Raw genomic sequence first — 11289 nt, 5'->3', positions numbered from 1 at the left:
AACACCGCAGTCACATTGTGAGTACTATATTAGACAAAATTATCAAAACTTGACCAACTGGAGAAATTTGATCACTTTATTTGCATCAACATTTATAAAAAGTGTACATAAGTTCATTGAGAAAAAATAGCTCCAAACCAGAATACTTTCTCAAGGAAAGATCAAAGTGTTTTCTAAAAACAGAATCACTGGACCAGCCTACAGCTTTTAGAACAGTATCAACAGCAATAGCATTTGAACGCATGCATTTTGATGTACCAGCACCTCTAACACTTTACAGTAAAAAACGAATCAATACCAGCTTCTCTCATGACATGCTTTACCCAGTTTCTCAAAGTGTCTAATTTTGCTGGTCTATGAGGAGGTACAGAAGTCAAAAATAAAAATTCACAATCAGACTTTCTTAGCTCTTTTGTCAAAAAGCAAGCATTAACGATATAATACACAGATTATGACTAATTTTAAACTGTTTGAACACCAATGAAGACTGGTGAAACTGAGGTCTAGATTGCTGACACAAGGATGTCACAAAAATTGTCATAGATGCACCATCAATATACATAACACTGATAAAACTTTAGAAATATTAGCTAATCTCTGTACAGATAACACCAACAATAGCATTAACAGTTTACTGCTTACACTAGACTGCCAGGTTACTAGCAAATATAACGGAGATACCACATGTGCGGTTTCCCTCTCAAGTGCAGCCTGAGATAACACGATATTTTAAGGTGAACTATGGAACTCTCGTTATTCAAGTCAAACTTGAGAACTTGCAATGATATTTTACGTTATATAGAACTTTTTACATACATACATACTTCTTAAAAATTCTTCATGACCTGTTTAATTTACTTAATAGGAGCGTCTACTGTATGTTGGAAGTTGTCTGCTATATTCTATAACTTGTCTGCGAAAGCTCGTGATAAGATAGCCAATCAGAAAAGTGTTCTATTGTTTTTTCAGTTAGTGGAGGAGTGTAGCCAGGAAATAGGTAGAGCTTTTTACCATCAGTTGGTAAACACATCAGGGTGGGCTGCTGTCTGCTCACTCTTGGATATCTGTTGTTAACCTCTATGCTTTTTGCTCTGACCTTCTTTGCTATCTACAAGGTGAAGGATACTTTAGTGTACCGGGTAAATGTCACTATTCAATTTTACTTCCTGAGTCATGAAATTAACAGAATTTTCTTACGGTTCATCAAATAGTAAAACCTATTATCTTATTACCTATTATTATTAATTAACCTATTACCAAATCTGTGGTGTCTAAGAAGCTGAGAGAAACAACTCAAAGTATAACAGTATTCAATAAGATAATGTTTAGTCATAAGTGAAAAATGAAAAACAAGAGTTATTGACACTATTATAGCTATTATTAGGTAGTACCTGCTCCTCAAACAGCCTCTTTACATCCCGATGACAGCTATGTTTGTAGAAAACTTCAACAAGGGCTCTTATAAAGAAGGAACCATGAGCATAATCTCTTGTGGAGATATAACCTGTAAATACCAACACAGTGGTAGCTCCATTTACTCACAAGCTGTTACTTACAGAACTAGAATACTCATTATTACATTATATAATATTTGCAGAATAAACAGCTCTTATTGGTAACCATGAGATATTGTAGCAAGAGAAGAAAAATCATAACACAGTATAAAAAGGTTTCTGAAATGTTTGTCTCATTAGGTGACTCTAAGTCATGAAAATGAGGAGCTTTTGCAACTTTACAGACATATTTGTTACCAGTGGAAACAGTGCAAATTCACATTGAAAATGATCTATTTAAATACACATTAAAAATTACAAAAGCTGGTCAATTAAGAACTGAGAAACCTTTTTCAAGGGGCGCGTACATGACACCCAGCATGTAATATTGACACCCGGTTTATACTAGTGACAGTCGGCCTATAATGGTGACATCTAATATACTGGTTAGTGACACCAGGTGTACTAATTAAATATCGCTATACTAAACTAAAAATTGATTGAAACTCAATTGCAGCATCCTATTGCTGTGGCAACTCATTTCCAAATTGGAAGGAAGAATCATCACTTCATTGCTGAGTCTCTGGGTTTTTCTGGTTACAAAACCAGATGAAATGTTTTGCTTGCTTTCTGCTAAATATTCTGCTCAATACATCTTCAGTAAACGTAGACAATTAAAAATAAGAGAAACTATTACCAACAAACAGCTAATTTAAAAAAAAATCTTTGGATCCAACCAATGTGTTGTCTGGCAACACAACAGATGTTGAACAGACAACTCCTGAATATTTATACTTAGTACTTGTATGATTTGCTGGTTCTTCTGTACATATTAGGAATGTAAAAACTCTTTTTGTTAATTTGTGCTACTTGAATACCAGTTGAGGTACATGTTAGAAATTGGGAACGGATGTCAGTCAAACAAAGTTTACATATTATTTGCTATTAAATTCTCATCAAACTTGCGCACGGGTAATAAAGTAATGAATTTGATTAGCTAATAAGTATTCATTCATCAGTAGATATAATCTCATAATCAAACCTGTTTGTATCAAGTCTTATTGTCTCCACTTGATGGATTCTACTCTTTCACTCTGCTGTTCTTCATTCATTAATATTGTAAAACCTGGGGTTGTGCTCCTTCAGTGCAGGATGAGATAACTCTAAAGTAAAATGAACCGGCTGAGGAGCTCCTTCAAATTTTCAACTTTGTGCATCATTTTTGAAAATAATGAAAAACTAGCATTTTTTGGCAAAACATTCAGAAAAAATGCTCTGCGAAATTATTTAATTACACCAAGGCAGGACTTGATGACAGAGGTTGATGATTTGTATTTAGTTTTTCCTTGAAAGCCAATTACAAAATACTGGTATTGTTTGCTGCCACAATCCTTACTATAATAAGAACAATGTGTGTCTGTCTTTCTCTCTGTCTAAAGACAAGTCAAGAGAATGATAAAGAAAAACTATAAATTGAGAAAATAATCCAGTTTTCAAAGAAGGTTATTAAGTCCTACTTCCTGCTTGAGAAGCTGGTATGTATGAAGATGCAGAAACAGTCGCACACATCCAGGTACTTTAAAGTAAATATGATAATTTCCAAAGTATTTAGATACACTTGCATTCATAGCAAAAAGTACCGACTTTAATCAGTTTAAACAGCTATCATTCTACTAAATGAGTTGACTTGATATAAACTATACATGGATTTTGGAACAATTTTTCTTTTTCTTGCAGTAATAAACCAAGATAGGACAACTCCCATTAAACGAGGATATCAACATGTCTTTAGCAGTCCTGTACCTATAGTAAACTAACATACTTTAAAATGATTTGTCATGTTCTCCATTTGAGTAAAAGAATTAAAACAATTCCCTTTTATTGGTATAAATAACATAATAACAAATTTAAAAGTTTAAACTATCAAAAGTTGAAAAAGTATTAATAATATAATTATTAATATTATGACGTTGGCACCGGATGAAAATAATAAGAGATGAAAATATGCCTACTTTTTACATAATAGAGTTGAACATTTATTCCAAAATAAGGAGCCATAATGAACAGGTTAGTAAACAGAAAAGGTCTTTATAAACTTTTACGAATAAAATTTAATTTAATTGTGAATTTTAAATTTTTTCAATGTAAAATTGAGCTCTATCTGCCTGAACAAATCCATTACATATAATAATAGTGTAGGTCAATATATTTTATGAATCACCAAATGTGATGAGACTGTATAAAGTTACATTAGCTGCCCTCATGCTGACTGAAATACTGAAGTACTTTCATATTGCTGTTGTTTTGGCTGCTCCATAACATGACATCTTCTCATGGATTGACAGCATGTAAACATGTCAATTGATATAATGTTTCTAAGCTCATCTTGTTTTCTGCTTATAGACTGTGAGACTAATAACCTGTCTGTACATGTCAAAAAGCTTATGACACAAGGATTAGCATAATCCAAGTCCACTGCTGAGTACACCTGCACTTAGAGTCAGATACTAAATGAACCAGATGGGTTAACAGGGTTAAACACATCTGGGACAAAAGAGTTGAACACAACAGGGAATAACAGTTAAAAAAAGCTGTCCGGTCAAGACCTACAGATGCTAACCTACATACAAACATTTATATTACGCACTACGGTAGATACAAATAGTGTTGTTCATACAGACACTAACCTATAACTCTTTATAACTATATTTAACAGTGTTACATGGAAGCTCATCACACTCAGTGATATGTTTGCTACAGTTTGCATCCCAACTGGCTTTTTATGTGCAATAGAAGAGGAGTTATAAGAGAGGATCTATCGTAAGCTGAGTCCATATAACAGCAATTATGCTATCAAATAATATGCTATAAACCTGCAAGCTTTTAAGTTTTTTAATATTTACCGAATGCTACAAATAGATATTTAAAAACAAGTGACATAAACAACCCATAATTATAATACATGCAAAAGCTCAAATTACACTTTTTGAACAAAAATCTTTGCATCATTTGCTCGGCAGGTTGCATTCTGATTGCTTTCTTTGGAACAATTTTATTTTCTCGCTGTTCAAAACCTTTCAAAGTGTCTGCTGACTTTAATTCTTTTTCTGCACTGCTAAACTAGTCGATATTAGTGTCTAAATAATTGCTTTAGCAAAAGAAAAATTTTACGATCTTCTATTTGAAAAACTGTTCGGAAAAATAATGATAATCCTTTAGCCGAGGCTCACTACACAAGTTATAGTGCAAGACAACTTACGAACAAATTCGTTTACCAATTTACCGTTTGAAACGCATCTCATCTGTAAAGTTGGAGCGTCGGTGCTACAATGAACTAAGACAATAGGAAGGATGGTGCTACATACAAACACATGGAAAACTGCTTGTGTATAAAAACCTACCGAGTTCTGGATACTCCAGCACCTCTACCTTTTTAATGCTGTTCTGAGCCAAAACGGCTGCTGTGCCTACTATTGACCCTAAATAGAATCCTCCATGTGTCTCACAGACAAACTTTACCTGTAAAACAAGTTACAAGCCTATGATACAAAATATTAGCCTGGGAGACAAAATATTAGCATGTGACATAAGATATTAACATATGATACAAGATATTGGCCTGTGAACAAAGACATTAAACTGTAAGACAAAGCATTAGCCTGTGAAACCATGCAAAAGCTAATACCTGCAGGTATTAGCTTTTGAGATAAGATATTAGCCTGTGAAACAAGATATTAGCCTGTGAGACAAGAAATTAGAATGTGAGACATTCATGAGTTGTCATCCTTTTGTCATCATTTGTCATCTAAATAATCCTATGCTAGTAGTTGTCATATTCATGGCCTACCAATGAGTGTTGTCTTACACACATCTTATTATCAGACATATACTAGCTTCCTGTAACTCTTGTACTTATATATTCACAAGCACCTGTCAAGAGGTGTCATACTTACAGCCTTCATTCCAGCTCCGTTAGCAAGCATGAACCTGCCGTTGCCGGCAACCTTGAATTCTTCAACATATGAGTCCATTCGTCCAGCTGTTGTTGACCCGAATAAGCCACAGGCATAACCCTGCAAAGGTCAGCAGCAATCCAAAATAGCCTCATAGTTTCTAGGGTTGGGCCAGTAAGGAGTTATTTGCTTTTACTGACACCGAAGGATTCCCGGTATCCGGGAAAACCTATCATTTTCGGTGACAGCTAGATATCCGCGGCCGGTTTGATATGATCGGTATTTATCCGTGAAAGCCTATTGGTAAATGGTTATCCGGATAGATTTCTGTTTTTGACAGACTACAGCATTACCAGTGACGTGATGTGACAAATGAACCGCTTATGAAAGAGCTCATTTGACGTCTCGCACACAATCGCCATGTAACGGAATGAGATTACAATCGTGAGTCAATTGATGTTATGGTTAATTGCATAAACGCCCCTTTGACGATCACGCTAATCAAAAAGAGTCTCTCGGCGCACATTGGCAATCACAAATCTTTTTTTCAGACATTCTGAAAACACAACACAACCATATCCGAACTACAATACCCACAATACCGAACTTTCTGAGTTGGCAAAGGATACCGAAGATGGTAAATACCGAGGATACCAACATCGAGAAAAAACCGATAAAATAGTGCAAGGATATCCTATCCGGCACTAAATTATATACTAGCCCAACACTAATAGTTTCCATAGAGGCAAAGATTTCAGCATTAATCAGTTCAAAAACAATGAAACCTACACACATTTGTAATCGTCCTACTCTGGAAACATGAGTGAACAACTCTAACTTATCAGCAAATGAGAATATGGTACATGTAGCAAGGCTACACGGTACACATAATATGTCAACAGTTTAAAACAAGAAACTGAGGCATATAGAGTAGCTGTAAAAACTGCATCACTCAATAGTATATGGTAAATAATATTAGGCCTTTTATAGTTTATATATAGCTTTACAAAGTTCCCTAAGGCTAAATGTTTACAGCATAATATATACTCTGTGACCATAAGCATACCTGGGGAACTTTATGGTAAAAACGCTTTTTTGATCTGACTAGCAAAAATACCTCATGTTGCCAGGATTACTTCTATGAAAGGAAATTCACATGTGGTTACTTTTCAACTCTATTAATCAATCTCATCATATTCTATAATAATTATCACTTCAAATAATATAACAATAATCTCTGGATATATTATTAAGCAATGTTGTCTTATTCAATAAAAAACTATAAATGGGCGTGGAAAATTCAGATCTCCTCCTTATATAAACTTCAAGAAAGAAATATGTTGAAGAATTTCAAATAGGTAATTTATCTAAGGGAAATCTATCTATTGTATTTATCTTGGCGCAATTATTCTGGGGTTTTGGCAAGTGGCTGATTAGATCCAATTTAGGTTGAAGCGTCAATCCAATAAGATGAGGGTCATAGGTCAGCTGAAACTCAACCAAGCCAAACTTTTTTGCGAAATCGCGTTCAGCGTTATTTTCTTTAAAACAACTTTTTATGTCTAAAACCTGGAGGAGTATTAAAGTAAACCACATGCAGATTTCTACAGAGGACAAACAGACAGACAAACAAAGACAAATTATTTATACATAAATTAATAGACTACCACCAGAGTTTCCAGAGAGTGATTTCAGTCTAACCAAACTTCTGATATCTTTACCAACCCAGTCTACAGTTGTATTTATATGTTTCCTGTAAACTAGGCTAGATTAACTACCTCTGGTGTCTTAGTAGGTCCTGCATAATAGACTGGGTATTTCAGCATATAATCAGGCATGCCCTCTCCATTGCCTAACCTCTCTTTAAGCTTGGCATGAGCAATATCTCGGGCTACCACTAAAGTTCCTGTTAAACTCAACCTGGTCTTGACAGGATGTTTGCTCAGATCAGAGAGTATCTCAGACATGGGCTTGTTTAGGTTGATATAGAGACCAAAAATATTTTAATCAGAAATGCCCTGTAGTTGTTGCGTTGAGTGAATGACACGGTTTTCTACATATCCTGGATGAATGTCCAGCATTACACGAGTAATAAAAACAGCTTATAAACAGTGACAAGGAATGTAGTTGCCATTGGCTAAGTTCACTAAGTTACCAATGACAAACTTGGCAAATTTGACTAACTTAAGCTAGTATATAGCTATACTTACTATAATAAGTTCAATGAGCTGTACAGACCGTGAAGCCAGAATGTGTGACCTTATGTGTCACACCACAGCGTTATGTGCATCTTAAAGGATGTGATGAGTATCTCCATGAGTAATCCTTTGTATCACAACAAGCCTGTGTGGCTTAGTGGATAGACTGTCTGCCTGCACACCAATAGGTTCAGAGTTCAAATCCAGTGAAAAGTGGATTTTTTGGTCCTAAAACTTTATTGCTATAACCAGACACATGATGTCTATATATAGATACAACGCATGCAGAAATGCTCAAATTGCAAAGAGTAATCTGCAGCTAGAATGATTATTTTAGCTACAGATTACTCTGATCAATCAATGATTATTCAATGAAATATGATCTTTTACTCAAATATCATTTTATGGAACAATTTTTCAAAAACAAACACGATCTTCAAATCTGATTTTAAATCTTATTATTGTGTTTATAGAAGTACTCAAGTGTGCAGGACATTACAATTAGCATGGTCATGCAGGAGGAGATAACAAATGTTGTGCAGGCGTCAGTGCTGAAGAAATCTGCTGAGCCAAATCTGTTGGTATTAATTAAATTTGGTCTTCTGTTTAACATCGTTTTATGAATTCCATTTTCATTGATCAACAGGAAGTTACTTTAAACCACCCATTACCCAATGATATCTTAATAACTGCAGACTGTCAACATGTTTAATGACAAATAGAAGTAAATAGATAAAAGACATCATTACCTTCACAACATCAGAGCTGAGGGACTGTGAGGTAACATCAGGCATATATTTTAAATGTCTGTTTCAAGTTTTTCAAGAAATATACCCTCAGATGTGATCTTTCTCCAAGCCTACCAATAATATACATCTAAATATAGTCTTGTCACTCCCTGGCAGGTGTTCTACACTAAAAACTTACGTGTCACTTTTTTTCTGACATATTCCATCGACTCTCTTTCCATGAGCCGGGATTAGATATTAAAGACTCTCAATAGAAATAGTTGTGAAAATACGACATAGTCGCTTGTGTAATAAAGGTTTTTTGGCCAAAAAAAATTTAGTGTTTGACATTGTTTGACAATATTCGCTGGTTTATCCTTGTTGTTTTAAAAATATTTGCAAAAACAAGATTAACAAGGTCAAACACATCTGGGATTAATAGGGTTAAACACATCTGGGATTAACAAGGTCAAACACATCTGGGACTAACATGGTTAAACACATCTGGGATTAACATGGTTAAACACATCTGGGATTAACAAGGTTAAACACATCTGGGATTAACATGGTTAAACACATCTGGGATTAACATGGTTAAACACATCTGGGATTAACAGGGTTAAAAAATTGGTCCTACAGCACTAACAGATGCTATCCTACACATAACTATTTGTGTTACAAACTATGGTAGATACCAATTGTGTTGATCATACAGACTCCACCTTATAATCCTTCATAGTTATATTAAACAGTGTTGCATTAAAGCTCATCACACTCAGTGATATGTTTGCTACAGTTTGCATCCGTTCAGGCTTTTTAGTTGCAATAGAAAATGAGTTAGGAGCATCGATCCATTGTAGCCAAGTGTACGTAACCGCAAGGATGCAATCAAATAACATGCTATAGACCCGCAAGCTTATAAGTTATATACATATAGATAATCTATCAAATGCTATATATTCAAAAATAAGTGACATAAACAGCCAATCATTATAGTACCTAAATTAAACTTTTTGAACCAAAAATCTTTGCATCATTTGCTCGGCAGGTTTCATTCTGATTGTCGCTTTCTTTGGAACAATTTTATCTTCTAGCTGTTCAAAATCTTACATAGTGTGTGCTAACCTGAACTTTTCTGCACCACTGAGTTAGTCGATATTAGTGTCTAAACAATTATTTTAGCAGAGCAAAACTTTTACGCTTTTCTATTTGAAGAACCTCTCGCAAAAAATAATGATAATCCTTTAGCCCAGGCTCACTGCACAAGTTATAGTGCGAGACAACTTACGAACAAATTAGCTTAACGAATGACTGTCTGAAACGCATATCATCTGTAAACTGGGGAGAGTCTGTACTACAATGAACTAAGACAATAGGAAGGATGGTGCTACATACAAACACATAGAGAACTGTTTGTGTATAAAAACCTACCGAGTTCTGGATACTCCAGCACCTCAACCTTCTTAATGTTGTTCTGAACCAAGACTACTGCAGGATTTCCTATCGGCCCTAAATAGAATCCTCCATGTATCTTACAGGCCTTCATTACCTGTAAGACAAGATATTAGCCTGTGAACAAAAATATTAGCCTGTGAGACAAGACATCAGCCTGCGAGACAAGATAAGTTTGTGAGACAAGATATTAGCCTGTGAACGAAAACATATATTTTATATTCATTTATATATACATTTTGTACTATAAAACTATATGCATAAAACTATAAAATATAAAATTATATACTAGACAGAACACAAAACTAGACACCGCAATGATATTGATAATTAAATTTGAACAGTCTTGTCTTGCAGTTGTTAAACAAATATTATTTTAATGTAGCCAGGAATTGGGGTAAGTTGGTGTTTGGTGAGCATGGTGATGGTTCGTGGGAGATATTTATAGAAGAAATGAATTTATGTATCGGAAGTGCAGTTGAGAGGAGAGGCTATAAAGATGATGATGACGAAAGAGTGCCTATTATGAGGGGTAGAGCTAGGTTAGTGCCACTATTGAGAGCTATTGGAAATTATAAAAATATAAAATTATTATAAAAATTATAAAATAAAAACTCCGCAAAAACAACAGTTTGTCAAGACAGGCTACCTGAGGATGCACTGTACTTGCTTATTATTTCACATTTAAACTCTTTTACAGAAAACACTTTCTCATGATATGAAGTTTGAAAGTTGGAATGGTAACTGTTGTTATGTGAAATGAAAATATAAACTTTCTGTGCATAAATTTTTTTATTACTCATGCAACACCAGGCATTCCCCTAGTATACTATGTATAACAAAGAGACCTGATGAGTGACACCATGAAATAGATTAGTTGCCCCGATTTCAATATCGGAATCGGTATCGGTGCCGATATGGGTTTTAAGTATCTGAATCGGTATCGGCCGATCTTTTCTTAAAAAATCGGTAACTTCAAATACTTTTTGCAGATCAACTATTTAGCAGAAAACCGTATTTTAGCCTGCTACACTAATCATCAGCTGCAGTTCCTTACTTTTACCTAATGAATTCCAGGCCTGTCACACAATCTATTTCATGTCTATAGCCTGATAAACATCAACACAGCTGAGGAATCTTTTGGCTTTAGTCAGGACGTAATTGCCTAGTGCGGTATTTCCCAATTACAGCGATATGATTTACTGTAGCCAATTACGAACAAGAGACCAATGATGGGAAACAACAATGCGGTGTAATATTTCTATGTACTAGCATTACGAAAGTAATTTGAGCAGTCGGTGCATAAAGCTATGCATCTCTCTTGATCCTGATGATATGATGTATCGTTTGCACCGCATAGAATAAACTCAGTGGTTTATCGGTATTTAGCCTGTTTTCCATCATCTGTGGCAAGTGAATCCTTCTTCAGTACGACTCGCTAGTGATGGAAGATAAGGACGTCTCA

General features: G+C 34.9%; 1 pseudogene; it reads right to left on the bottom strand.

Moving 5' to 3' along the window:
* Nucleotides 1-895: 895 nt before the first annotated feature.
* Nucleotides 896-11289, bottom strand: part of LOC137404825 (fumarate hydratase class I, aerobic-like) — a 47518-nt pseudogene continuing 37124 nt past the window's right edge.

This window comes from Watersipora subatra, chromosome 9 (genome assembly GCF_963576615.1).
Source record: "Watersipora subatra chromosome 9, tzWatSuba1.1, whole genome shotgun sequence".
NCBI lineage: Eukaryota > Metazoa > Bryozoa > Gymnolaemata > Cheilostomatida > Watersiporidae > Watersipora > Watersipora subatra.
This window is presented reverse-complemented; position numbering and strand designations above follow the sequence as displayed.